Source organism: Orbicella franksi, chromosome 2 (assembly GCF_964199315.1).
Source record: "Orbicella franksi chromosome 2, jaOrbFran1.1, whole genome shotgun sequence".
Taxonomy (NCBI): Eukaryota; Metazoa; Cnidaria; class Anthozoa; order Scleractinia; family Merulinidae; genus Orbicella; species Orbicella franksi.
This window is the reverse complement of record NC_138146.1, coordinates 19,807,127-19,834,910: the sequence shown is the minus strand read 5'-3', so window position 1 is coordinate 19,834,910 and position 27,784 is coordinate 19,807,127. Positions and strand designations below refer to the sequence as shown.

General features: G+C 36.2%; 1 protein-coding gene and 1 long non-coding RNA gene across 3 annotated transcripts in view; one reads left to right on the top strand and one right to left on the bottom strand.

Annotated features, from left to right (window-relative positions):
* The window catches only part of LOC145478514 (alpha-L-fucosidase-like), a 77,493-nt gene that overhangs the window by 21,706 nt on the left and 28,003 nt on the right, over positions 1-27,784 (bottom strand). The gene's annotated exons all lie outside the window — the stretch shown is intronic.
* On the top strand, positions 28-15,928 carry LOC145478491 (uncharacterized). Of its 2 annotated transcripts, XR_014048272.1 has the most exons (4): positions 28-194; positions 304-363; positions 9,141-9,187; positions 10,387-15,928. It is a non-coding gene; the product is annotated as an uncharacterized LOC145478491 (long non-coding RNA). The 2 variants fall into 2 exon arrangements; XR_014048273.1 differs by lacking the exon at positions 9,141-9,187.

The following is a 27,784-nucleotide window of genomic DNA, read 5'->3' as shown; positions in this document are numbered from 1 at the left end:
GAGCAACTTGTGGCAAGCCCTACACACACCCGGGCAAAATATGGATTGCGCGCGAATATTGTCAGGATACCAACTCGCGCGGCGCGGGTAACGCGCGAGATGAGTGAACGCTCCCAGCATTCTTTGCAAGAACAGTTTGTCCATGTTGTTGAACCGCGAAAGGTGAACGAGGCTGGAAAAGGCAGACTGAAAAGGTCAGTTTGTTCTTATTCACTGTGTATTTAGTACCTTTCCTTGTAGTGCTTTCATGCTTTGTTCATATGGAGGACGTTCTCCTTATCAGTGTACCTGCTGTATATTCAGGGAGGAACCTCGCTTGGAGCTGGAGAGCTTTGTTGGCCAGCAATTGAACTCGGATTGCAGGTAAACTTTTTGGACAAACAAAATACGATTGATTTATTTACATTGTTAACTGTAGTAATATGTATTTTTTTCCCTTTTGATCGGGTTCCAGCTTGCTGCTAAGTTAGCTTCGTTCTGCATGAAACATCATGTATGTCCCCCCGCCATATGTGTATTTTCGTGAGTGTTGCCCCCCCCCCCCACCGGCGGTATCTTCAGTATTCTCGCGAATGTTGACCCCCCCCCCCCCCACACACACACACACACGCACAGCAGACAAGATCAAATAAATAGAATGGCTATATATATCTGCCTTAGAAGGTGAATAATTTTATCTCAGATTAATTATTTGTCTTTGTTTAATCATAACAAGATTTCTTAAAGTAATTTATCTGGAATGAGACCACACATGGCAGTTAAGCTTATGTGTAAACTGCTATATGTTTTGGAAATTAATTTGTTTGAAATTCTTTTACTTGTGATGTACATATTTGTATCAGTCAATATGAAACCGCCACATCCCCTCCCTATGCCCACAGGGGAGGGGGTACTCCCAGAAAATTGGGTGGGGGCACTTCCAAAAGCCCTTACCCTATTTAAGAGCAAAATCGATTTTTTTTTGTGACAATTTTTCCTACCCTGTTAATGCCCTGACCAAAAATTTGATACCCTATTTATTTATATGTACTGACGCTTAAATCAATACCCTAGCTTCGTCTTGCTATAATAACGAAGAATATACATTGTATTTGGTGTGTGCTTGGCTCGCACGCTTAAAGAACGAAGAATATACACATTGTATTTAGTGTGTGCTTGGGCTCGCACGTTTTAAGAACAAAGAATATAAATTGTATTTATAAATTGTATTCAGACCTGGCAACTTTTAAGAATGTTTTGTACATGCAACTTAAAGCTTGCAGCCAATGTTACCATTTCAGCCAATTTTTTTATCAAGATAGGTTAAATTAAAGTAAGAAATTTGAGGGTTGTCCAATACACGCAAACGGAGGCCAATGGAATGGCACTCAGTCCATTGGTAATCCATTGGTGAAATGTCTCCACATGGGGATTTATAAAGACTTAGAATATTTCCGATGGCTTCAGGTTGAGTAGGGGCCCATTCTACTCGTCCATTGGTACTGATGGTACAATTGGTACCAATGGAAATGTATTTAATCGATTGGTGTTCCATTGGTGAAATGCATCTCATTATAAAGTTGTAGAATATTTCCAATTGTTTCTGGCTGAGTAGGGGTGCATTCTACTCGTCCATTGGTACCAATGGTATGATTGGTACCAATATAGCACTCAATCCATTGGTATTCCATTGGCGAAGCGCATGTCATTATAAAGACTTGGAATATTTCCAATGGCTTCAGGCTGAGTAGGGGTCCATTCTACTCGTCCATTGGTACCAATGGTACGATTGGTGCCAATGGAATTACACTTATTCGATTGGTGTTCTATTGGTGAAATGCATCTTATTATAAAGACTTAGAATATTTCCGACCAGGCTGAATAGGGGTGCATTCTACTCGTCCATTTGTACCAATGGTACGATTGGTGCCAATGGAATTGCACTTATTCGATTGGTATTCCATTGGTAAAGTGCATGTCATTATAAAGACTTAGATTATTTCAGATGGCTTCAGGATGAGTAGGGATGCATTCTACTCGTCCATTGGTACCAGTGATATGATTGGTGCCAATGGAATTGCACTTATGTGATTGGTGTTTCATTGGTGAAATGCATCTCATTTTAAAGACGTAGAATATTTCCAATTGTTTCTGGCTGAGTAGGGGTCCATTCTACTCGTCCATTGGTACCAATGGTACGATTGGTGCCAATGGAATTGCACTTATTCGATTGGTGTTTCATTGGTGAAAGGCATCTCATTTTAAAGACGTAGAATATTTCCAATTGTTTCTGGCTGAGTAGGGGTCCATTCTATTCGTTCATTGGTATCAATTGTACGATTGGTACCAATGGAATTGCACTTATTCGATTGGTATTCCACTGGTGAAGCGCATGTCATTGTAGAGACTTAGATTATTTCGGATGGCTTCAGGATGAGTAGGGATGCATTCTACTTGTCCATTGGTACCAATGGTACGATATGTGCCAATGGAACTACACTTATTCAGTTGGTGTTCCATTGGGGAAATGCATCTTATTATAAAGACTTAGAATATTTCCGATGGCTTCAGGCTGAGCAGGGGTGCATTCTACTCGTCCATTGGTACCAATGGAATTGCACTTATTCGATAGGTGTTCCATTGGTGAAATGTATCTCATTATGAAGACGTAGAATATTTTTTTATATATTCTTCGCTCTTAAAGCGTGCGAGCCCAAACACACGCTAAATACAATGCCCTACATACAATATGTATATTCTTTGTTCTTAAAGCATGCGAGCCCAAATACACGCTAAGTACAATTATTTATATTCTTCGTTCTTAAGGTGTGCAAGCCCAAACACACGCTAAATACAATGTATATTCTTCGTTCTTAAAGCGTGCAAGCCCAAACACAGGCTAAATACAATGCCCTACATACAATATGTATATTCTTCGTTCTTAAAGCATGCGAGCTCAAACACATGCTAAAGACAATTTATATTCTTCGTTCTTAAAGCCTGCGAGCCCAAACACACACTAAATACAATGTATATTCTTCGTTGTTAAAGCAAGCCCAAACACACGCTAAATACAATTTATATTCTTTGTTCTTATGCCATTTGTGTTTGCATAAAGTGTGGGAGCCGAAAAGTGCTAAATAAATACGGTATGTATATTCTTTGTTCTTAAAGTGTGCGAGCCCAAACATACACTAAATACAATGCCCTACATACAATATAAGAAAGAAATGGCCGTGTGAAATCCTCGCCTCCAGAATTTCGCGGGGCCATTTCTTTCTTGCAGTTTTCTTTCCAGTCAAGCACGATGGACTAAGCGAAAGAGGGACTACTCATAGTCACAAATCAGGAACGTATAATATATCTTGTATTTAGGGTGTGTTTGGGCCCACTTTAAGTACGAAGATTATACATTGTATTTAGTGTGTGTTTGAGCTCGAACGCTTCAAGGACGAATAATATACATTGTTTTAAGTGTGTGTTTCGGCTCGCTTTAATAATGAAGAATATACATTGTATTTAGTGTGTGCTTGGCTCGCACTCTTAAAGAACGAAGAATATACACATTGTATTTAGTGTGCTTGGGCTCGCACGCTTTAAGAATGAAGAATATAAATTGTATTTAGCTTGTGTTTGGGCTCACACGCTTTAAATACGAAGAATATACATATTGTATGTAGGGCGATTGTATTTAGAGTGTGTTTGGGCTCGCACGCTTTAAGAACGAAGAATATACATTTTATTTAGCGTGTGTTTGGGCTCACACACTTTAAGAATGAAGAATATACATATTGTATGTAGGTCTTTCTATTTAGCATGTGTTTGGGCTCGCACACTTTAAGAACGAAGAATATACATTGTATTTAGCGTGTGTTTGGGCTTGCACACTTTAAGAACGAAGAATATACAGATTACATTCATTTAGCGCTTTTGGGATCGCACGCTTTATGCAAATACAAATGGCATACCGATCGGCTGTCTACTTTTCCATTGGTGCCATTGGTACCAATGGTACCAATCGACAAGTAGTTTACGCGCGGCCCTCGGTTGTTAATATATGCAGTTTACAAATGGTATACCAATCGACTAACTACTTTTTCCATTGGAATCGATTTGTACCAATGGTACCAATGGCACCAATCGACAAGGCTACTTTGACGAATAGTGATCATTTACCAATGGTACAATTGGTGAGGGTGTTTTGACGATTGGTATCTGTTTGTGTATATTGGACATGTGTGAGAAGTTTCGCCAACTACCATATGTATTCTACTAGTTTTCTCTCATATTTTTCTTGATGCTGATTATTACCTGATATTTTGTTGTATGTATTGTCTGTAGCCGCCAACCGCCAAATGTATGATTTCTTATCCAAAATTAACATTTGCTTAAAATGTTCGTTTGCAACCTGATATGTATTAATTTTGTCAAGCAATTAGCTTATAAGAAGTGTCTAGTCTTCAAGATGCTCTCAAGTTTTGTGTTTTATAATTTCATTCTTTGTTTTGCTCAAGCTAGATTTGCAATAAAAACTTAGATTAAGGGATACTTTTAAGCAGGAAAATTATTTTGACAGGTACATGTAAACCATGTACTATGAAATTGGGCCATGAAATTGAACTAAATTTTGACATGACACAACATTGTCGAAGCATATAATTTTTAAAATTGGATGAAAATTTAGGTTTAAATTACATGCAAATCTGATAGTGCTGAACTGCTAAAAGATAATATTTTAGTACTATGGCTTAGCTTTTCCAGCCACACTTATTATTTTGGCTTGCTAGCACTTGTAAAAAGTGTAATTTTATTGTTGTGTTTTGCTTTTTGCAGGGCAAAATATGTACATGTAAGGCTGTCTCAACAAGAAAATAATATTAAACAACCTCAAAGTTACAGTTTTGAAACAAGTTACTGAAAACCTTCTTCCTGACAAAGTTTGAGAAAATCATTTTTTTCTATCCTGCATAGGTTAAGGTATAGGTGATTGTTACAGCAAGCTGCTCTTAATATCTGGTTGCAAACACTCAATTTTGGATCTCATTGGTGACCAGAGAATCGCTATTTTGAGCCCTAAAATGTTTACATTAAGCAGATATTTAGTAATTAGTACATTAAAACAATGATACATGTAAGTTAAAATCACAGCAAGCTTAAACTATTTGACTTTTTTCTAAGTAAATCCCTCCTCTTTGAACAATGTTAAAGGATATGTAGATTTGAAAGATTCCCATGAAACTTAAGGGGACAGTGTTATTGTGCATGTGGTAAGTTTGGTTTACAACTTAAAAAGTTTAGGCTGAATTTTTCAAGTTTGTTTGACAAATTCAAAATGGTGATGAGTAGTGGAACAAGTGGAAACTAACCGCGGTGTGTGAACAAGAGGCAACTGCAATCAGGAAAACGTGTATAAATATGTGAAAGAATTTTTTTTTGTGTGTGTCCAGCAGTCAGTCTTGAACGCATTGTGAGTGAAAACTTGGATCAGTCTCTCATGGCCGATATGTAACCCCTGTCAGAATTGGTAAATAAGTTTGGAGCAGGTTGGTTGGGCTTGCTTTTTAGTGTTTCTTAGGAATTCCCCTTTTGCTCCTGATTTGTTTCTGAAGGGTACTTTTTTTATCAGGAGGACTTTTTAAAAAGTTCAGTAGAGCCATTGGACTGTTAGAGATCAGAGCTCTACATGGTTTCAGCTGTTATGTATCACTTTGTAGAGTTTGACACCTCTGTAATTTGCCATGTGCCGAGTTATAAAGTATGGTTTGTCTTGCTCCATTTCTATTGCAGAAATGTATGTTGTAGCTCTTTTAATTATTCTCTTTGGAGGGACAAGTGGGTGATCATGTTGATTACTTGCATTCTATATTGTGATGCCGGGCCCAGTTGTTAGATTAAAACTGTGTTAAGTTATATGGCTTGTTACCACGGACCATATTTAGCTTTGTCTGGCATCGCCGGAGACTGCTCTTGTGTTACTTTGAGAATCTTAGAGATCCATTCTGTGTTGTCAAAGTTGTCTTTCTTGCATCCTGAATCTGTTTCAATGTGCTTTTCGTCTCCTGAGCTCGATGTTTAGGTTTATACCTCCTTTGTTCGTTCTGGCACCACATGATTTAAATTTAACTAAATTTAGATGTTGACATCTGTTGACTGTTTTGCGTCATGTATACATGTACACTTGTAAATTGGCTATTTGAGACATTTTTTCGTGCCAGTAAATTCTCATTCTTTCATGCCAATCATTTCAAGGGGGCGGTAGAGCATAAACAATGGAAAAGCTATCTTAGACATTTGCTCAAACCTTATGGAGGCTTTTTCTTTTTTCACTGCAACTATAATATTAATGACTATCATATTAATTTGATTTTTTATTTAGAAATGCTGCAGTGGTGGTCTGAATTTCGCTCAAATTTTTCAACGGATTCTAAAGCTTTTGACTCTATAATTTGGAATAATTGTAATATAAAGATAGATGGCAAACCGATCTGTTATCATAACTATATGAATGCTGGGGTAATTTTTATCAGCGACTTAATGTATTCTCGGAACAATGTTGAATCCTTTAACATAACAAAGGACAAGGGACTAATAGGCTCAAATTACTTGACGTGGTCTGCTGTTCGCTGCTCTGTGCCAAAGCATTTAAGGAATCTCATCGTCAATGGAAACGTTTTAAATACACTTGAGTTAAAATGTGGTAACAAAGATTTTGATCCTCTCTCAAGCAAGAGTAGAAACTTTTATGCTTTTCTCATTCAAGAAAAAGCCAAACATTCAAGAGGGTTCTCTTAACTAATGTCAGATTTTAACCTAAGTGAAGAAGAGACTCGAAAAGCGTTTGTACTGGCAAAATCAGTTGCTCTTGAAACATTTGTACAATGTTTTCAGTTCAAAATTTTAAATGACATTTTGTTTTTAAATACCTGATTAGCAAAAAGCGGAAGGATTCAAAGTGATCTTTGTACGTTTTGTCAAACCTCTCGAGAAACATTAGAACATTTCTTTTATCGATGCTCCTTCTCAACAGAATTTTGGACTAAATTTGAAAACTTTTGGTTGACAGTAACCAGGGAGCAAATAAAACTGGAATATATTAACATTATATTAGGAATATTAGGTCAGAGATCTAACCTGCTCAACTACTTTATCATTTTAGGTAAAATTTATTTATGGAATTGTCGCAAAAATAAACAAATCCCTCTCTTTTTGCCTTTTGAAGATGTGGTCAAGAGAAAATATGAAATTGAAAAGCTTATAGCCTCTCAAAGCATCTTAAGCTTAAAACATTTTCAGGTAAAATGGAACCTAGTTTTGAATAACAATCCAATTTCTTTTGTAAAGGAGTAAGTGCTGCATGTAAATTATGTAAATTTATATGTACATTCATGATAATTCAAATACCTGTATTGTAATTTCATATAAAGTATCTTGTTAACACAAAAAGTAATTGTGCAATTAGAGTACTATGTAGAGCAAGATTTGTATTATCAGTTGTGTAGGCAGAGCATCTGTAGTAGTTGTTGTGTGTAATCGTAGTGTTAGTAGTAATCGTAGTGTAAGTAACGGTCGTATTGTAAGTAATGTCAGTAGCGGCGTAAGTGATATGAGTATTGTAGGTAATGTTAGTATTGTAAGAAGTCTTAGTAGTGTAAGTAATGTTAGTATTGTATGCAATAGTGAAAAAAAAAAACTAAGGAACATTCAAAAAAAAAAATGGTGTGACTACAGATGGATTTTTTTCGCCTCTTGCTTTTCGCTTGTGTACCGTATTTTGCTCTCTGCCCTGCTAATCTGCCTGTTCTGCAGGCTATGGGTCACATAACTAAGTTTCAGGTCAGAAAAGGAGAGAGTCTTAGGGTGAATTTGGGCATAATATTTAGGTGTCATGAAGTTAGAGAGGGCCTTTCAAATCAGTTGTAAAGAAAAAGTAAAAAAAATTGTAGGGAAGGGGGCAGTTGAATGATTAGTGAATTCCTAAATATGGTGGAATTTCCAAGCCAAGAATGGGGTTTAGGTGAAGATGGAAGGGCATGGACATTTTCTGGAATCTGCACGCATTGCATGTATCTTCATTATCTTAAGAATCTGCATTCATTGAGCTTTCAAATGGTGTATTGAACACAGAATTCTGTAATCAATATTCACAATTTCACATATGCACAGATTATGACACTGTCCCTTAATAATAAATCAGGTGTTTCATTAGGTGGTGGGCAGCAGGCAAATTGACCAGCTGTGAGGATGATTTTGCCAGCCTGGTTTGACCATCTATAGAAAAGGTTTTCTGAAGAAGTTCAGTTGAAAGAATTTTGCCTGCCTGTCAAAACCATTTGCCCTCCTGATGTAAATGTTAATGTAACACTTGATAACAACAAAGTACATTCATTCACTTGGATTAAAGTGCTAGCACCTCACTTTGAATAATTAATGATCTGTCATATTGTATTTATTAACTGTCACTGTATATTTATTTTCCATCAGTGATCACATGTTATACATGTAGCTGACTATAATGGGTGGCCCAACTGTGAAAACTTGCATCAACTTGCATGCAAATTTGATCTTGACCAAAGTGAGCGCAAGTCATTGCAGATCAACACAAGTGCACCCAAGGCCTGGCCAAACAAAGTCACAAGTAGACCCAAGTTTTGAGCTTGCCTCTACTTGCAGGTCTGTTTGGCCAGGGCTTTACTTTTGGAATGTCAAGCTACTTTCAGCATTTGTTAACAGCCATGAAATTTATTTGCTACTTTCATAGGGGGCTCATTACCTTAAGTTAATCATTTTGTATAGGTTATAGTGACTACATGTATAATGTACATGTTGAATAAATCTTGCATGAACTTAAATTATTCTTAATCCCGTGGTTATCACCATTTCATCATGTTAGTCTAGTACAGTGGAACCCCACCTTATGGTCACCTTGTTATTATGCCACATTTTTGTGTCCTGGCGAAAGGCCCATACATTTTATTCATAGAAAAACCCTGTAAATGCAGCCAGCCCTTTGATACGGCCATCTGCCACATTTTGAAATCCCAACTTGTGTAATCCTTTACAATCTTACCCTGCTTAAGGTAGCCAAACACAATTTTCAAGTGCCTATGCCTAATTCACCATTACTTTTAAACTATTTATGCTTTGGCGCCCGTTTTTTGCAGGCGTCAAGGTTAACCACAGAAGGGTTTATTCTCACATTTTGGCTAAGGTGTGTGCTGTTGCCATGGTAACGGGGCTGGTTAAAAACAAGGCTTAAAAAATGGTTTTTGTTTATTTAAAAAATGTCCAGTCGTTAGATTTTTTTCATCATTTGCCCACTACAAACTGACATTAAATCCCTTCTGTCAACCTGTTCTAATAAAATTTTGACGTAGACAATTTTCATAATTCGCTGTAAATCATTTTCACTGCATGTTCTGTATTATTAAAAATTCCCTTTGTGAAAATTCAGATTTTTTGTGATAGATCATTCACATGGTTTCTGAACTATTTTCTTGCCAAATTTCTTGAAATTCTAATGACTGGATCGTTAGAACTTGGCAAGTTTCTACAAAAGCAATCGGTCTCAATTTTTCGAGCAACTGCACATGCGCTGCACTTAACTGGGTTCTTTCGGTAACAAAGAAAAAGCTGAGAATTGCTGGGTTCTTTGCATCATTACCTTTTCTAATATATCTTTGTAATGAAAGAATAAAGCCATCGATACACTGCATTCAAATATAGAAAAAATAGCACAGATAGTGCGGGTGTTGAGTAAATAAAATAATTGCACTATTGACAACATGTTTGTTTTTGCAATCCTTGTGTACATGCTGAATTGCATCAGCAAAAGCGCATGTGAAAACTGTGTTCAGCCACCTTAAATGGCCAATTGGCCAGTTATATAGTAAATGGTTTAAACCTAGGAGTATCAGTAGTTTGTATAGTGTGATTGTCTGGGTGAGGGTTATGTTCATCTTTCCAATCTAAATATTGTATGAACTGCTTGAAGTTTCAATTTTTCAATTTTTTTAAAATTCTATCTGCATTCTGGATGTTTATAAAAGACCAGTGGTTCAGAAGTGCAATTATGATATTAATATCTGTTACTTCTGTTAAGACATCACTCAATTTAGACCAGTCATGAAATTTGACCCTATCCCATTAATATGGTCAACCCGTTAATACAGCCAAATTTTCATGGCCCGTTGGTGACCGTATTAACGGGGTTCCACTGTAGGTTGCTGGTATCCATTTATAATCCTTGATGAAGTAAGTTACTGTTTGAGAAAAGTGCTGTGTTCAAGATCATAACTCAAGGACTTTGGAAAGGCTTCTTAATCTGGGGACTATTTCACCTGGTGTTATGCCACTACACCTTAAACATTTGTACAGTATCTAAATTTTTCTATTTCTTCTTTTGAACAGCTGAAGACAAAATACCTGAGGACAAGACAGGAGGATATTATCCACAAGCTTATTCTAGAATAATGATTTTTTTTGTAATCCAGGACCAGGTAAACACTTACATTCTTATGCAATGATCAAATCAAAACTTAACCTGGTTTCTTTAGGGGAATCCCTGAAGGGCATCCCTTAAGGGTACCCAAGTCATCAAATTCTATAGCAGAAAAAAGAATTAAAATGCACCACTTTTTTTCCTTTTTTAATTAAATAATGCACTATTATTATAGGATCCAAAATAATCAGGGAAATTTTCGTTTTTCAAAATCAGGGAAAGCGAATAAATGGAGAAAATGGGAAGGTTCCCTTTTGTACTGTACCTTTGAAAAAAAAATAACTAGACCAAACTACTGACTAACTCCATTCAAATGAAAACTTATAGTGTAACACATTTTATATAAGTGACCACCAAACTAACTAAGAACAGACTACTCAACTCATACCAACAACTACTCGCCCCTACAGTAAGTAGTCTCTACGGTATTTCTTGACCTCAGCAGAGCTCACATGATGTTCTTCAACCAACCTCAACACCTCATCAAAAGTAAACCAGTTGAATCAGACCATAGCTGATCAGTCACTGATTACTACCTTTTCATAATTGCTGGACAGGTTCTCAAAGCATCAGTGCTTTCACACTAGACAAACTACTTAATGATACTGGTCCAATTTTTTTCTTTGTGGTTAGCGACTTGACAGTACTGTTGTTCCTTTGGGCACCTCAGAATGGGACATACGGTAATGTATTCCTCAATCCCCCCCCCCCCCCCCACTCTCCACCCTTGTCGTGATTCACTATTATTTCCCAGGGTTCCCCAGGTTAAGGATTAGTTTTGAGTTGATCATTGCATTCCTTGATGTAAACCAAGTTCTGCTTTTAATTTTGAAATACCACAGATATGTAAATAATTTAGAATGCTTTCATTGGCTCAGTAAGTAAATTAGTTCTAAAGTGGATAACATTTCATTTGGTTATATTTTATATTTTTACTGTATTTCCTCCTTGAAACCCCTGTTGGACTTCTGATTTTTACCCATACATGTATGTAAGAAGGGGAAGCTCTTTGGAAGAAAGGCTTAATAGTAATATCAAATATCAAAACTGCAATTTGTAGGTTGAAAAGGAGATTTGGAAAGACTTCCTTATTAGAATGGAGACTCGGTATAATCAATACTTCCAATTTAAAGTTCAGGCATTGTACAAAACAATGAGATGATCTGTATAAATTTATCATTGACACCACCAGTAAATTCTGTCCTTTTTGACTGGAAGGGCTTAGAAATTTATGGTTAAAAGAGAGCTGAGCTGCTGTTTCACTGCTACACTGTAATATGATCACCCATCATTTGGATAAAAAGAGGAAAAAGAAAGAGATTGGGGCTAATCATAAGGGATACTGGATAGAAGGAGTTGAAAGGAAATTCTGACTAAAATTCATCATTAAACACCCCCTCCCCTTCCTTTAGGGGTGGTGAATGGTAAATGCAAGACTTTGCGAGACAGCGAGACAAGCGCTTTTCTTTGCAAGCCCGAGACATATTGACTTTTTAGATTGTGAGACCGAGACTTCAAAGTGTTTTGAGTGCGAGCGCGAGGGACTCAGAAATTCGAGCCCCAGATTTAGATGAGAGCTATAAGAATGAGCGAGAATGTAAATACTTGTGCCTTTACACAGTTCCACGGGGGACAACAGATAAGTTCTTCGACTTCGTGGGTTTCATCATGAGCTATCGTGGGTTGTGTGTGGCTTCTTGATTCCCCTTTTAGCCTTTTAGCCAGCCTTTGTGAACATGCTGAAACTGGAAATTCGACTATAACACACTATGCTAGGATATCCTAGCACAAAATAACTGTTTTTTGGCGCCAAAATGACATTGCGGTAAGTTTTGTAGCTTTTTGTGGAATTCAGACAATTTGGCAGAAGTTAGGATTAACTTTTTCTTGGAAATTTGAAAGTTGCTTTATTGAAATTCAATATCAAGTGACAAAAAGATGTCATTTATTAAAACAAACAAACGCATTGGAACTTCAAAACCCTTAACCTTGCAAAAAGTTGAGACTCCGAGAGAGAGAGCTTCATATAAAAATCGAGACTGCAAGACGCACATAACCGCTAAAAAAACAAGACTGTGAGACCCATGAAATTCAACTAAAATTTTGCAAGACCCAGAGTTTTTGAAGGACCATTCACCACCCCTTCCTTTTGCCCTTCCAAAAAATTCAAGCAAACGGTAATTTTTCATCATTGTTGAAAAATTGTACTGGACCAGGGGTTGGGTTGGTGTCCTTATACAGATGGGCCTGAGGATCAGTGGAAGAGATTGGTCTGTGATAATGTGGTATATACGCGTACGTGTACCCCTGATTGGTGTCACATTCTAGACAACACCCTGCCATTTAGATCATTAGAATCAAAAATAGAATGACATAGGAGTAATTAGGGGGAGGGAAGAAGCATACTACAACATGGCAATCTTGCCAGTTCATAGGTACATGTAACAAAGTACACCTGGGGGTATGTACATTGGATGTTGTCTTGCCTTCAGAAAAAAAAACTTCAAAACTTCAATTTCTTATAGTTGAACAGAAGTGTTGCAGATAAACCTTAAGGCAGGTTGTGAAGAAGGAATTCCATGGATTGATCAATAAATCTTTCACACAGATGGAAAGAATATTTTTTGGGGGGGAAGGGGAGGATGGAGGGTATAATTCTGCTTTTATCCCTGATAGGGGTACTGAACAACAAGTAAAACTAAATGGGCAGGTTGGACTCTTTACAGAGGGAAGGGGCCAGCTGAGGAAATACAGTAATTTTTCAGGAGAATGAGAACACTTCTGAATGTAGATGACTTATCATTTCATTCATACTTGTTCTACATGTGCATGTATATTTTCAAATATTTCTGCAGTTCAATTTGAAAGAAAATTTTTTTCCAAAATTTCCTTTCTAGCTAGTAAAATCCTTTCTAGCTAGTAAAAAATGAAACTCAGCATCAGAAGTCAAGGGATTTTTTTCAACTTAAAAAAGGTCACTCCAAAAGGTTTTTCCATTCACCAAAGTTTCAGCCTCTGAAGTACCTGCTATCTTGAAGAAATTTGTCTTGAAAGAAGTGACTTCAGAGGCCATCATTTTGAAACTGTACTTGGCAGCCAGGTTGTTTATGTGACGTCATTCTGTCCGACTTGAAATTGGCGGGAAGGAGAAAAACCTGCAACTGACTTGCGTCAAAATGTATTTTTCCAAGCGATTACCCACTTCACTATCTTCAATGCTATCATTTCAAAGCCTGGAACATGTTTGGCTCCAAATAATATGGCTCAAGAGCAGCCATAACCCAGAGTGGTAGTTAAAAGGGTTGTCGGAAGCCATTTGGACAGAATCTCTTGGACGGAATGATGCAACGGAAATGCAGCCTGGCTGCTGAGTACTGTTCAAAATGGCGGCAATGATGTCAAATTTTGGGCTTCCTTGGAGACGAATTTCATAAGGAAAACCTGCACTTTAGAGGCTGAAACTGCCGTGAGTGGCTAAACTTAATGCGGGTTTTTTATTAGCATTGACAAAAAATATACGTTTATTTACATTTTTTGGAGTGACCATCTCCTTCAACCATTTCAAAACAAGAAACAACAAGAGACTTCATTTTGTATTCCAATGAATTTTTATTGACATGCTGAACAAAAACTCTCCTGTTGTGGCCACAGTGTCTTGATAAATTAATATTGCTAAGACAGTGAATATAATTTGGTAATTAGATAGTTGGGTAACTACTAAATTGAAGACTCCTTTTCAAAACATGTTGGGTTAGCAGTGGTTGTTACAGTTGACAACTAGAATAAAATTATTGAGTAATATTATTACTCTCTGAAAAGCTGTTTTACAAATTCTATGGCTTGCCTGTAATCTTTTTTGAAGAATTCTTTGTTTATGTTTATTCACAGTATTATTTACATTCTTCTCCGAGGTGTTATCCACTTTCAACTAATTTATTTAGAATGCATGTTATTGTTTGCGATGTGTGTTAGTTTTTTTTTTACCTCTGTTTGGTTATGCATGTCTGTGGTATTTGTAGTTACTGTACAGTGGCCCATTGTTACAAATATGACTTCACCATTCAGTTTATTTATTAACACTTATCCCTTCAGCATGAGTTTGAAAACAATACATTTTGCAAGTTATCCAAATCTGCAAAATACTTGGAAAATATGACGGATGGCAATGAAAAAGTTTGAAATATTTTGCTTTGTTCAATCGGTTAATCACAGTTAAGTGCAATGTGCAAGTGTTAAAATGAATTGTCGATGAAGTACAAAAAAAATAGTAACTGTACTTTGGTATTCGAAAGTTCTACAGGGCAGGGGGACGAGTGTTTTCAAGTTCCGAAATGTCAATTGTGTATCCATTCAATCACAGAGATTTAGTTTCGATTTCTACTGAATTCCAATCACTGTCAGTGAGGCTTTATCAAAACGAATTATTGATCAGTAGAAAATGAAAATGGTGATTCAGTGGTTTTATCGTTGTTTTTTTATGGAGTTCAGAAAAGTATGGAGTCTTCAAAAAGATTTAATTTTCATATCTGCCAAACTCCAATTACTTTGACTATGCAGATTTATTACAATGCGTTATTGATGAATTTAGAAATCAAAACTGGGATTTCACTGTGTGATTCAGATATTTTATTCGTTTTTGAAACTAAACTGTAACTTTGTTTGAACTTTTGCTGAAGTGATACGTACAAAATAAATTTCAATCACCTGTTCTATTTATTAATCCCTTTGAATTAGGCTATGAAGTCTTGGTTGTTTTATGGTCTAGAACTCGCGGAAAATCCGTGAAAATAATTACACCCCATTTGGGTTGTGTTTTAAGTGAAGTCTCTTGCAAAACAATATGGGCCATTGTAAAGTTAGTGATATGAGGGTACAAGGAAATCACTGCTGAAATGCAATGTATGTAATAAAGCTCTCAGAACCTCAAAGACGCACTACTTGAGGATATAGCTGTCTCTACATTTCGATACAATATAATCTCGAAGTCATATTTACAGATTCTCTTGAAATATTGCGAAATTCTTTATTATGAATTTACACTTACAGAGAAAAATTTTAAAAAGGCGCTTAATTTTCTTGAGGATTTAGCCGTCACTAAACTTGGTACAATTTAATTTGTAATTCCCATAAAAAATATTTTCTTGAAATACTTAAAACTTCTTAAAATTATTTGAAAATCTACAATTACAAAAAAAGTTAAAAACATGCATTTAATTTCCTTGAGGATGTAGCCGTCTCCAAAGTTGGATACTATTTTAATCTTTAATTCATATTTTACAAAATTAATTGTCTTGAAATATTGCAAAATTGGAAATTTACTATCACAATTTGAAGTTGCATTAAATTATCCAGTCGTTGTTTTTGTAATCCTGTTTATAGTGCGTCTTTGTGTTTAATACCTCATTTCATTGCTGTATTTGTGAGGGACAAAATGTACTAAGTTGCTCAGTTTGGAAAATGGCTTGGAGTTGGAGTTAATGATATTACGCATTTTTATGCCTGTGAATTGTCTAGATTTCTGTAGCCAAATTATAGCGTGACATGCAAAGACTTAGGTCACGCTTGCCTAAAAACGTTCTACGCAAAGTGTGAATAGGGAAGGGCCAATTTATTCGACCTCTGGGCCAGGCAACTAAGTACAGTTTGCAACTCGCAAATATGAGAGTTTTATGGCAGACATTTTTTTAAGTAGTGGTTTTCTTTAAAGTAGAACTTGGTTTGTGGTCCTCTTATTCAGTGTAATCTCTTACGCAACTTATCTCGTAATGTTTTCGATGGCGGCGTGACAAGTGCGTTGTATGAAACATTGGGTCGTTTATCATACCGTGTAACGAACAGAATTTACGCCAAACAGTTGTTACAGCGGTTAGAGAATGTTGGAACTTAGTTCTACTTTCTGTAACCGTTGAAGTGACTTGTTTTGCAAACGTTTTGTCCTTTACGCGTTGTGTTACACGGCTAGATGTTTCATTAACTTGTCACGCCGTTTTCGAGAAGATTGCGGGACAAGTTGCGTGACAGATTACACTGTATATCAGGACTTAGTCATGGACACAAGTGTTTACCTGGTTAGTTATGATGGACTGGTGGTAAAAACGACAACACACAGTCTCTTTGTCTCTTTTTTTGCGTTTTTATTGTGTTAAAAAAAACAAAAATAAAAAATTTAGCCGATCTTGTCCCTGCTTGTCGGGTTGTTTTCACTCTGTCCTGAGTGGAAGTGTTTCTTCTGTTCTTCATTAATATTCCAACTTTAAAATCCTGGTTTGTTTATCTGCGCCGCCATCTTTGATGTCGACACTTGACCACTTTAATGATATGGCCGTTTGCTCTCAAGTGGAGATGGCAGAATGAGGGAGGTGAGAGTTTGCTCCCCATGCCTCCTCGGTTTCACTCAACTACGTCATAATACCACACCAGTTGAATTGGAATTTCTATTAGCTTTCAGATCCGTAAGTAATGCGCGAAAAGATTAATGCCAAAATAGTAAAATTTAGGATACGTGTTCCAAGCACTGTATCTAGAAATTTCCGTTGGAGGGACAAGGAAAACAGGAGCGCTAAAGTACAAGTCATGTTTAGTAATTTCCATGGATGCCAAGAAAAGAATCCAACGCAAAAAATCATTCATCTGACTTGCCGACCAAACCTCCTGCCGACTGACCTCCCACAAACTTCACCAAAAGAACACGTCACTTGAAACTCTACCGTCCGAGCTGATACAAGTTTAGGAATTTTCGCTTATGTTTAAATAAGATCAAAGTTAAAGCGATGAAAGATTAGTAATTTGTTTTCAGGTTTAAGCGTATTTTGCTAAAGTAAATAAATACTAATGCGAAAGCAAATGGGCGATTTTCGTCCGTTCACATCACCTAGAATTTCGCTAATGATATTTACTTTTAGTTATTTAAAATCGACCGAGTCTAATTTGTACAAAAAAATCCAAATATTTTTCGAGAGAATCGTAGTTTAAATATTCATAAAAAATCTTACTAAATATTCACAGTTAAAAGCGTCTTAAAGAAGGCAAACACGGTGGAATTTTGAAATTTATTTGCGCTTTTGTTATTGTTAATCTTGGCTTTGAATAACATTAAACAACGAAGGATCCTCGGAAACTTAGGGCAGTTAGTCGGAAGAGTCGACGTAAACCGAGCGGCAAAATCGACCTGACGAAAGGTTTTACCGCTCGGTTTATTTCGTCCCGTCACGATTAACTGCCGCTGCATCCCCGAGGATAATAACGAAGTTGAGCAAGTATAAGACAAAAACGACGAGAAACGTTTCCTAGGTTTAGTTTGTTTAAGACGTAAGGATGAACAATAGACCTTTCCCGCATTCAACTTCAGTGCGAACAATAGCACCAGAGCGAGGTTGGGGTGGACATTTTCATACATTTACTGTATTTTTGTCCACCCTGACCTCGACTTGGCGCTATTGTTTGTCGGAATGCGGGACAGGTCTATTGGCCTACGAAATTAAAAAAAAAAAACGAAATATATGCTTGGTTTTAGAAGTTGAATTTATAGTTTTGGAATGCAATATTGACAATTAGCTTACAGTTATGTACTTAGTCAAAAAATAAAGTTTCCGCGGTAAATCTCAGGTTTTGGAAATCAAAATGAGCAATTGGCCAAAGTTTAGTGAAAAAAAGATTAAATACCAACTTCAATATTAAGTAAGTTAAAGAAGGCAAGATAAACCCTAGACGTACAAAATTCATATCGAACAATGGATATGTTTGGTTACAAAAAACCTTTACGAGGTTATTTAAATGCTTTGCAAGCTCAAAATGAACAATTGGCCTACGCTTTGAACTTTGATCACGGAAAATGTAACTATTTGTTTAGTAGCTAAGATTTAAATTTCTCAAAAAGAAGCCTCCTTCATTGGCGTCATTCGCATCGTTACGCAACACTCCGGGAAGACTCAAGTAACGCCAGCGCAGTAGACTGCTTTTGAGTTCTTTTAGGTTAACTAATTCCTGGAGTTAATTGGAAAAAAAAAAAGAGCCAAAGTTGTAATTCCAGATAATTTTAATTGATATTTTAAGCGGTTAATGTTCTTAATTTTTCTTTGAACTGCGGACTGATAGTGTTAATAAATTGTGACTTACTTATTTTTATTCGATACCTAATTTGTTTTTATCTTCAGAATTTAAACGAAAAGGAAATTATTATTTTTAATTAAGAAAAGCCCTAAACGAGAATCAGCTCTTCCAGAAGAATCCCAGATGACTATCAGCTCAATCTAGTGTCGCTTGTGAAATTCCAGTCAAGCCAGATCAGTGACCTTCATTGTTCAAAACTAACCCCAACATCCTGGAAATGTACTACTCGTGACGTGCACTAAAGCACTACTGTTTTATGGCCTCAACAACAGAAAAACTCTAGAAACACTGATTGAAAACAAACATCCTTCAAGCCAATTGGAATAAAGGTGTGGTTTTCTGACGTAGTCAAGTAAAGCCAAAACGACATGAAAAGCAAACCCTCACCTTCCCCCATGATGCCTTCTCCACTTGAGAGCAAACGACCACACCATCAAAGTGTCTAAGTGCCTCCATCAAAAATGAGCGGAGCAGATAAACTCACCAGGATTTCTCAGTTGGAATATTGCAGAGGAACGTCCAAAACACCGTCCTCAGAGCAAGAGTTTCCACAATCCTGCAGGGACATGGATCGGCTAGATTTAAATCTGACCATTTGTGTTGAGCGCGGGTGTATGGGCCATCTCAGTTCCTGAAAATAATCTAAAATATAGTAAGTTCAGTGGAAAATATCACATCCACAAAGAACAAAACTAACAAGCTCATTAGCACAGTAAAAAAACTTATACTCTAACTAACTAGTTCTGCTATTGAATAGATGCTCAAGTAGTAATAATAGACATACTTAATCTGCCTTAGTTAACACTTTTTGGAGAAAAGTAGGATTAAAAAGCCCAATTCCCTAGGTGGTTTTGAACTACTGAAAACTACTGCATCGAAATCCTAACGAAAACAACCATAAGGGTTAATTTTCTCTCTATTATACACGTACTATGATACCAATATTATAGCTGACTAATAACGCCCACTAGATCTGAAGGGTCTGTTCTACACCCCTGTTCTTCTGACTATCCCCACGTTTGGCCTCTCTTTAACATGTTAGTGTCAATGCTAATGTGAAGACCTTATGACACCAACATTTGTAGTGTTTTCTAAGCTGAGTTAATTGTTTACTTCTGTGCTATTGAGCTTGCTGTGGCACCTTTAAACAAAGGAGGCAAGGAAATTATTTTAGAAAAAAAAATCGTTTTTTAAAAACTGATCGAGTAAGAAATAACAATTTTGTATGACAATAAATGCGTGTTAGTTATATAAATTTGTGAAATCCTACAGGTTTTTATTGCATTGATTTCATAATTTCTTAATCCTACAATCGACTATACTTTAAAGCCATTATTTTGGAAAAACGTGGCTCAGAATTTTTTGTACTACTGAACGAGTAATAAATAACAATTTTCTGTAAAACTTAGTAAATTGAATAAATTTGTGAAAAGCAGCAGATTGGTATTGCATTCAATTAATAATTTCTTGATCAGCCAATCGAATTTACTTGGATTATCACAAAAGGGTAGTTTTAGGAAGCTTCCTTTGTTCAAAGGTGATAAAAAACAATACTGTAGTTTCAAGCACCATCATGCTATTGATCTGAACAAAAAAAATCGGTGACAAAAATGAAAATGCTGCTCACTCAGAGAAAATAATTGTGATCAGTGAGAACTGAGTTAGCCAATGATTTTAGGGCATGATGCACGTTGAAACTACAATATATATATATATATATATATATATATATATATATATATATATATATATATATATATATATATATATATATTTTTTTTTTTTTTTTTTTTTTTTTTTTTCTTGAATACAAGTTTCCTATTGAGCAGCTACTTTCCCAAAACAAATTTATTTGGATTACAAAAATGTATTTTATTTTTGAAAGTAAATTCAGGCAAAAATTTTCTCAAGAAAAGCAAATAGCTTAGCATTCTGGCAACAGTATATTAAGTACAACATACATGAATATATATTTTTTCAAAATCAGACTTAAAAACAAAGAGAACCTTAAAAGGTTTCTTATGTTGATGTTGTCAAAAGATATTGTTTTTCAACTCCAAACTCGATTTAAGATTTCTGCGGAAAACCAATGGAAGTGAACAGATTTCATCATAAAGCTGCTCAATAGGAATCTTGTGAGAAGGAGAAACTAGGTTTTCATGAGCAAATAAGTGGCTTCTGTAAATCAAATTTACTGTGATGATTATACCCTGCTGTCTGACTTGCCTGTACAAATATCAAAAAAGTGTAACTTCAATTTCTTTTTAGGAACTGAAATAAATTGTTGCTAGAACTCTATAGGAATATTTTTAGCTTTGCATTTAAGAGAATCCTAGAATTTCAACATGCAAATTTTTAATGAGCACTCAAAATGTCTGTACACGTGTAAAAAAGAAATAAAATGGTAAATAACTTTTGACTGTATTTTCTAGTAATGGAGGCTTTGGACAAACAATTAAGAATAAAAATCAGCAATAATAATTTTGGATGATGTTTCGATGATTCGTTCATCATTTTCGAATTTGTAAAACTTAAAGTCATATTCTTATAAGTTCTTTATATACTAGGAATGCATGTGAAAGTCTTGTTGCATGTGATTAAAAACTCTATAATGTGGAACTGTAGAATGTGTTAATTAGGAACTAAATAGTTTTGCTTTCATTGAGTCAGATTGAGTGTTCAGTTTAGGTTTCTTTTCTTGGATAAAGTGCACTTCATAAATTATTTCTAATTGAAATATATTTTGATTTATTTTCTGCATGGGTTTTTGAAATTTCATTGTCCATTTCTGAATTCAAATAATTGCAAAAATTTACTTTTTATGACAATTTTGAACAAAAGGTCGGCACTTTTTTGTTTTATGTCTGTACGCATGAAAATACAACAAGAATTACCAAACTTTTAATTCACAAAAACAGATTTCACCATAATTGCATTTCAGTTAATTTTTAGTAATGATTGCTATTGGCATAATTCCCGGCTCTGATATAATGAATTGTATGGAAAATGTGACAAGCAAGCCACTTATTTGCAAATGAACGACACCCACACAACACACTGGTCAGTTCAATACTCTGTTTACATCGGTACTAGTTACATGTGCATCAAAGTGGTATTGGAATACAATGTTAAAGATCTCCAAATTGCAACTAGATAAATTTAAAGGTTGGTAATTGCCATTTCAGTTAGCTGCATATCCTGGGCTTTTTATCTTGACTATTAATTGAGTTTTTGAGTGATTTTTTGATTGATTAAATGATTGATTGACTGACTGATTGATTGATTGATTGTTTGATTGATTGATTGATTGATTGATTGATTATTGACTGATTGATTGGTTGGTTGGTTGGTTGATTGATTGATTGACTCGGGAATTTCCCTTTACCTATGATTAAAAAAGAGATCTTTGAAAAAGACAGAAAATAGATAAAGTTTCTTCCCAATTTGCTCATTAACTAAAATAACAGTTGCAAAGGAGACTGTGAAACCACATGCGCACATGTCACTAGGAAATGAACAGAGGGTAATAAATTGGTATTACAAATGTTTACCTTCAGTAATGAAAGAATTTTTCATCTCAGTTGGTTCACAGTAATGTGTTACCAATTTTGTTAAATTGGAATTTCAAAATATTGGTTTTTCAGGAGTGAGGGAAACCGGAGTACCCGGAGAAAAACCCTCGGGGCAAGGTGCACTGCACCATCTCTGCTGCTGGTAATATTTCATATACCTTAATATATCAGTATAAATTTAACTTATGAAAGTTTGCCATTCAAGGCTTGCTTTCATCCACTGTCCTTGATGCCCAGTTGTCGGTCCTCAGTCCTCAGTCCTATCCTTGCTCCTTGATTCTCTGTTCCAAGTCCTTGGTCCTCTGTCCTGGGTCCTCTTTCTTGGGTGCACTGTCCTTGATCCTGTGATCTATTTCTCTAACAACTTGCCTGCAAATCCAATATGTAACTAGTGAGTACTTTGTACATGACGTTTGCTGAACTTGCATAAAAACAATGTGCAAATAATTCTTTTCTCTTAAAATTTTGCTTCAGAGTCTTAAGAATTTCACAACCTCGTAAAGGATTACCCAAACATTTCTACCCCACCAAAACAAATTAATTTCTTGAGCAATCAATCAGTGTTTTTTCAGCAGAACATTAGCCTTGAGCCAGGCAATGATGTTCGTTGTTGGGATATGTGATTCTGAACCAAACATTAACTCTGAAGCCAGAGGTAACAAATTCTGAATCATTCCAAGGAATACTATTGACCTAGGAATAAATAAGCTTGAAATGAGCCACTTAAAATTCTCTGAACTGGGGGACATCTAAAAAAATAAAATTTAAATAGTTTGCATATACATTACTTGCAAAAAATTTTGGACAATGTTAAATTCGGACAAAAAAATGTCTAAAAATATAACCGTCTGAAATTTGTAAGTGTCTGAAATTTTATAGGCTCAATTTCCAGCCGTTTTGTGAGCCCACGTTCCTGGCCCCACACTACGGCTGGATCACTGGTCTACCCAGTATATTTTTGGACCAATCACAGTCAAGCCTGCTCGAATCAACCAGGCTTCCCTCTCAATTATTTACTTAGCAGATATTTCAAATTTTTAAATTTTAAATTGTTAATTATTTACGTAATAGATATTTTAAAATTTTAAATTTTAGATTGTAATTTTAGTTAGGGGACCTAAATAGGGATAACCTCATGGTCCTCCTTTTCAAATACTCTTTGTACTCTGTATTTGAATAAAGTATTATTATTATTATTATTATTATTATTATTATTATTATTATTGGTCAGTTTTGTCACTCGTCGATCCAACATGGTGGATGTCAGTGCTGATGAGTTTCTTCTGCTACAAAGTGTGTCTTAGAACACTTTCATATAGACAAATTTAGGGAAACACAGCAGGATGCCATTTTGAATTTGTTAAAAGGAAAAATATACTATTATACTATTATGGTATTATACAGTATCAATTTAGTTCAACACGGTTTGTTAAGCTACATGTGACAATTCTTTTTTTTTTTTTTTTTTTTCATGTGACCAGTCAGTCCCTTCAGCATTCTTTATAGCTTTAGGTAATTTCTATTAACTACAGATATCATTTTAAAAATGGCCCTTCAAGAATAATTCTTTTCATCAAAAACTTGACAGCTGATTAAGTTTGTACTGGGGCGTTTCAGCCAACAAAAGAGAGCAAGCATTCCGCAAATATTTTTCAAGAATAAGTTAAATATGTTCTCTTGTTTAAGGGGTCCCCTTTTATTTGTTGAGTTCACCACAAAAGTAACTAAGAAAACCAAAGACAACATGATTTAAGCCTTGGAGATGGAAGCAGAACTCTCAAGTCTCACGCATTGAGCATGAGACTCACACAAACAAATTCAATCTTACACTCTCACGCTGAAACTATTATTTTTCACGCATTTAAGATTTCTTGCTGCTTTAGTGAAGTTCCTTCATAATAAACTATTTTTTATGATATAATTTAATCCTTTTTCGGTTTGTACTCACTTGAACAAGCATTATAACATGTTAATTTGACTTGTAGATACATGTAAGTCAGAATGTTAAGAAAGAGTATATTGGTCCAATAACAAGAAAATTCTGGGATCCAAACAGTTGCTTTTAAAGCATCACATTTCTGTTCAGAATGAAGGAAAACATGTCTTAGCTACTTCCATTTTTGAAAATTTCCTGTGGGGGGGGGGGGGGAATAGACCCCCCTAACGGGGTGACGCATGCGGCATCACAAACAACAGCTACACCATCAAAGATCTCACTCTTTGCAAACAAATCAACTTGAGAGCTCTGTGGAAGAGTTTGTCATTCTTTATCAGATTCCCAATCAAAAGAACATTGTATATTCTGTTCAAGATGCCAGTGGTGATGCAAACCTCACCTTGGCCCTTTTCCCTAACTCTGATTATATATTTATTATTCAATGTCAGATGAAACAAGTTGTCTTGAATGATATAGGGAGATCCAAAGAGTCTATAATGGAGATGCGTCATTCCAGCCAGAATTGATAAACAAAATGAGGAGAACATTCTTAGTGATTAATAGCCAAATCAGATGGCAACATAAGAATTTCAATAGCGACAATCACATATGAAATGGCAGTTTATAATCAAGGGGTTAAAGTCATAATCCATTATGGTCCTTCAAGAAACATTAAAGCATACCACCATAAAAATGGCAGGGGAGGAAGAAACACACCTGACCTGTGCACTGTAGTAATACTCTATTCCAATTTCAAGTATTGTTGTGACAGTTAGGAATGTACACACAACAATGCCATAGGGAGGGTTTACGTTTGCATTTTGATGCAGATTTAAGGGATTTGGAGAAACCTTGCAAGCCTCATAACTTTTGAAATGTAAGTGTAATGGTGATACATGTACTTTTGTCTAGTTTCCTTAAATCAAGTCCTCATCTGTCATACAAGGAAGCGGGAGGGGTTACTTTTAATCACCAAATCTGAAATCTCTGTAAGTTTCACCAGTTATTATCCACTGAACCATCAGCTCTAGTAAACACACCCAAAGCAACCGACAAATAAGTTTTACATGCATGTCTGGCTGCTTTACTGTGCATGTTTATAGTTTTCGCTGAAACACTGCATTATTTACAGATGTGGACCACCAAGGAAATGCATGTCTCTCAATTGTATTCAATTTTGCCAGAAAAAAAGTTATTTTGGGTGATGTCTACTTGTAAATCGCTGGAGATGCGGTGGCCTCGTGGTAAGGTTACTGCGCTCATTCCTGGAGCGAGTGGTCCGGGTTCGAGCCCTGGCCTAGGACACTGTGTTGTGTTCTTGGGCAAGACACTTAACTCTCACAGTGCCTCTCTCCACCCAGGAATATAAATGGGTACCGGCAAATTGTTGGGGAAACCTAACAAATTGCAGGGGAGTGACCTGCAATGGACTAGCATCCTGTCCAGGGGGAGTAGAAATACTCCTAGCTGCTTCATACTACAGAAACCGGGATAAGCTCCAGCAGCTATGAGCCACTCGGCTCCAAGGCTTCACTTTACTTGTAAATCAACTTGATTTTGAATGTTGATTATTTGTAATAGCAATTTTCGATAATTTCAAAAACATAGGGCTAGAACTAAACCATGAGCTAGGATACGAGTTTTATTACCGTCATGTGTCTACCTGAATAGGACAAGCAATTTCGTTCACTTTGTGGTCGGATCACTGAAGTCGGGATAGGAACTGGCAGCCTTAAACTTTGGTATCTTTTTTGCCAAGAAAAAAGAGTTCTTACGTCAACTCTACACACGGGAGCTTCTTCGCTTTGGAAATTCTACAGAATTAGTGACATTCAGTCATGCTACCGAGAGTGGTAGAACCTGGCTGCATGGTATAGCGATAAGGAAAAGCTCTAGTTAGCTACAGAGGTCTCGCAACAGAGGCAGGCTGAGGACATAACACTGGCTCGTGATTCCTGGTTTCAGTGGATAGTTCTCTTGCATTGTGCTCTTCAGGCTCAGGATCAATGATGTTGACTAACTCAAATACTTGTTTACCCAGTGATTTGTGACAATCGTTGCAAAGTCGAGATTCTTGCTAGCTACCGTTTCTTGTAGCTTTGAAACAAGTTCCTCTTTTAGTTTTACACTTTTCCTTGAATTATCCAAAACATTTCCACATAGAACACATCTTTGCTGACAGGTTTAATTTTTTGTGGAGTAACAAACTCTGCCATTTTTTTTCCCACGCTGCCCGCATGGTGCCCACATGATAATTTGCATAAAAAGCGGATGTGACGTCACAGACAAGCACTACGGACCAGTGCTCCAGCCGTTCGTTGGGAGGAGGATAAACAACCGGACCCCCAAAACAGCTGGAAATGGAGCCTAGAAATTTTAAGCATCCAAAATTAATTTAAAGTACAGTATAAAGTACATACTTTCTTCTTGGACTGCACCATCACATGCATGATGAAGTACGAACTTGAATTACGATTTGCTTGTTCTTTTTATCACCTGAAAGGAAAATTTGTGTTTCTTTTATGAGAACATACTTGTAATGCAGATCAATTCCATAAAAGCTATGCTAATGTTCTAAGCTATGTTCTAGCAAAGCATCCCAAAATTAAATGTCCAAAATTTTTTAAAGTAATGTACCTTTGGCAATGATTAAAACAAAATTAATGCTTATCAAAAACATGTTACTGTCAAGTTTGCAAATAACAGTCGGTCATACGGCAGTTGTCTGGTAAATTTGAGGTTTTAACAGGTGAAAGCTTAGCCTGGTCAGACACTGACCAGGCATTTCTGCTACAATGAAAACTAGTAGTAATTGTAGATTAAAGAGTGCGTTTGAGGTTCGGTAGATTTGGTACAATAAAAAGCAAACATTCTGTGAACAGCATTTTGTGCCTGAGCTGTTAGGTAGATGTGAAATTGGCCTCCCTCCAGTAGGGGCGAAAACAAATGAATTGATCACAAAGCACTTTCACAGGAGAGGGTTTGTTCTCGTTTATACATATATTATGTAAAACATGGACTGCAGTCGGTAAGCCGCATTTAGTCCACAGTCTGCATTTTATATCTGAGTCCGTGTTTTACACCCAGTCCATAATGCTTAGTCTGCGTTTCATACCTAAGTCTGTAGTCTGCAGTCCACCGTACATATTTATACTGACCGTACATTTTGCAAACCTTTGTTTTGCTAAACGATGAAGTCAGTTTTCTGAGTGGCATCTTTTGGAGCAAATCCTTCCAAGGTGGATTTTGACGCGGCGCAAACTTAAACGGTTACTTTTAGCAGCTTCGACAGCACGGTTTTTTTTAAATAGATGTTTTTATTTTTGAAAGAAGTAGAGAAATAAACCAGAAAGAAAAAATGGACCGACCTCGTATCGAACTGGTGTCACAACAAAACAAACTCGCATCCGGCCAGTTCAGCGCCTTTAATATTCGCTTGCGCTAACGAAGCAACAGTAAGAGAATTGCGTTGTTATCTCATGGGAACATAGCTTTGTGCATGATTAGGTAACATATAATTTCAATATATACACTTTTGCATACCTTGACATAATCCCATGTCGTACAGTTATTGGCAAGATCCTTCTCATAGAGTGGATGGAACCATTCAAAGAGGGAATGATAAAATCCAAAAGTGATGTTGGTTTTACTTCTAATGGCAGTTGTCAGCTCCCTTGAAAATTACAGAAC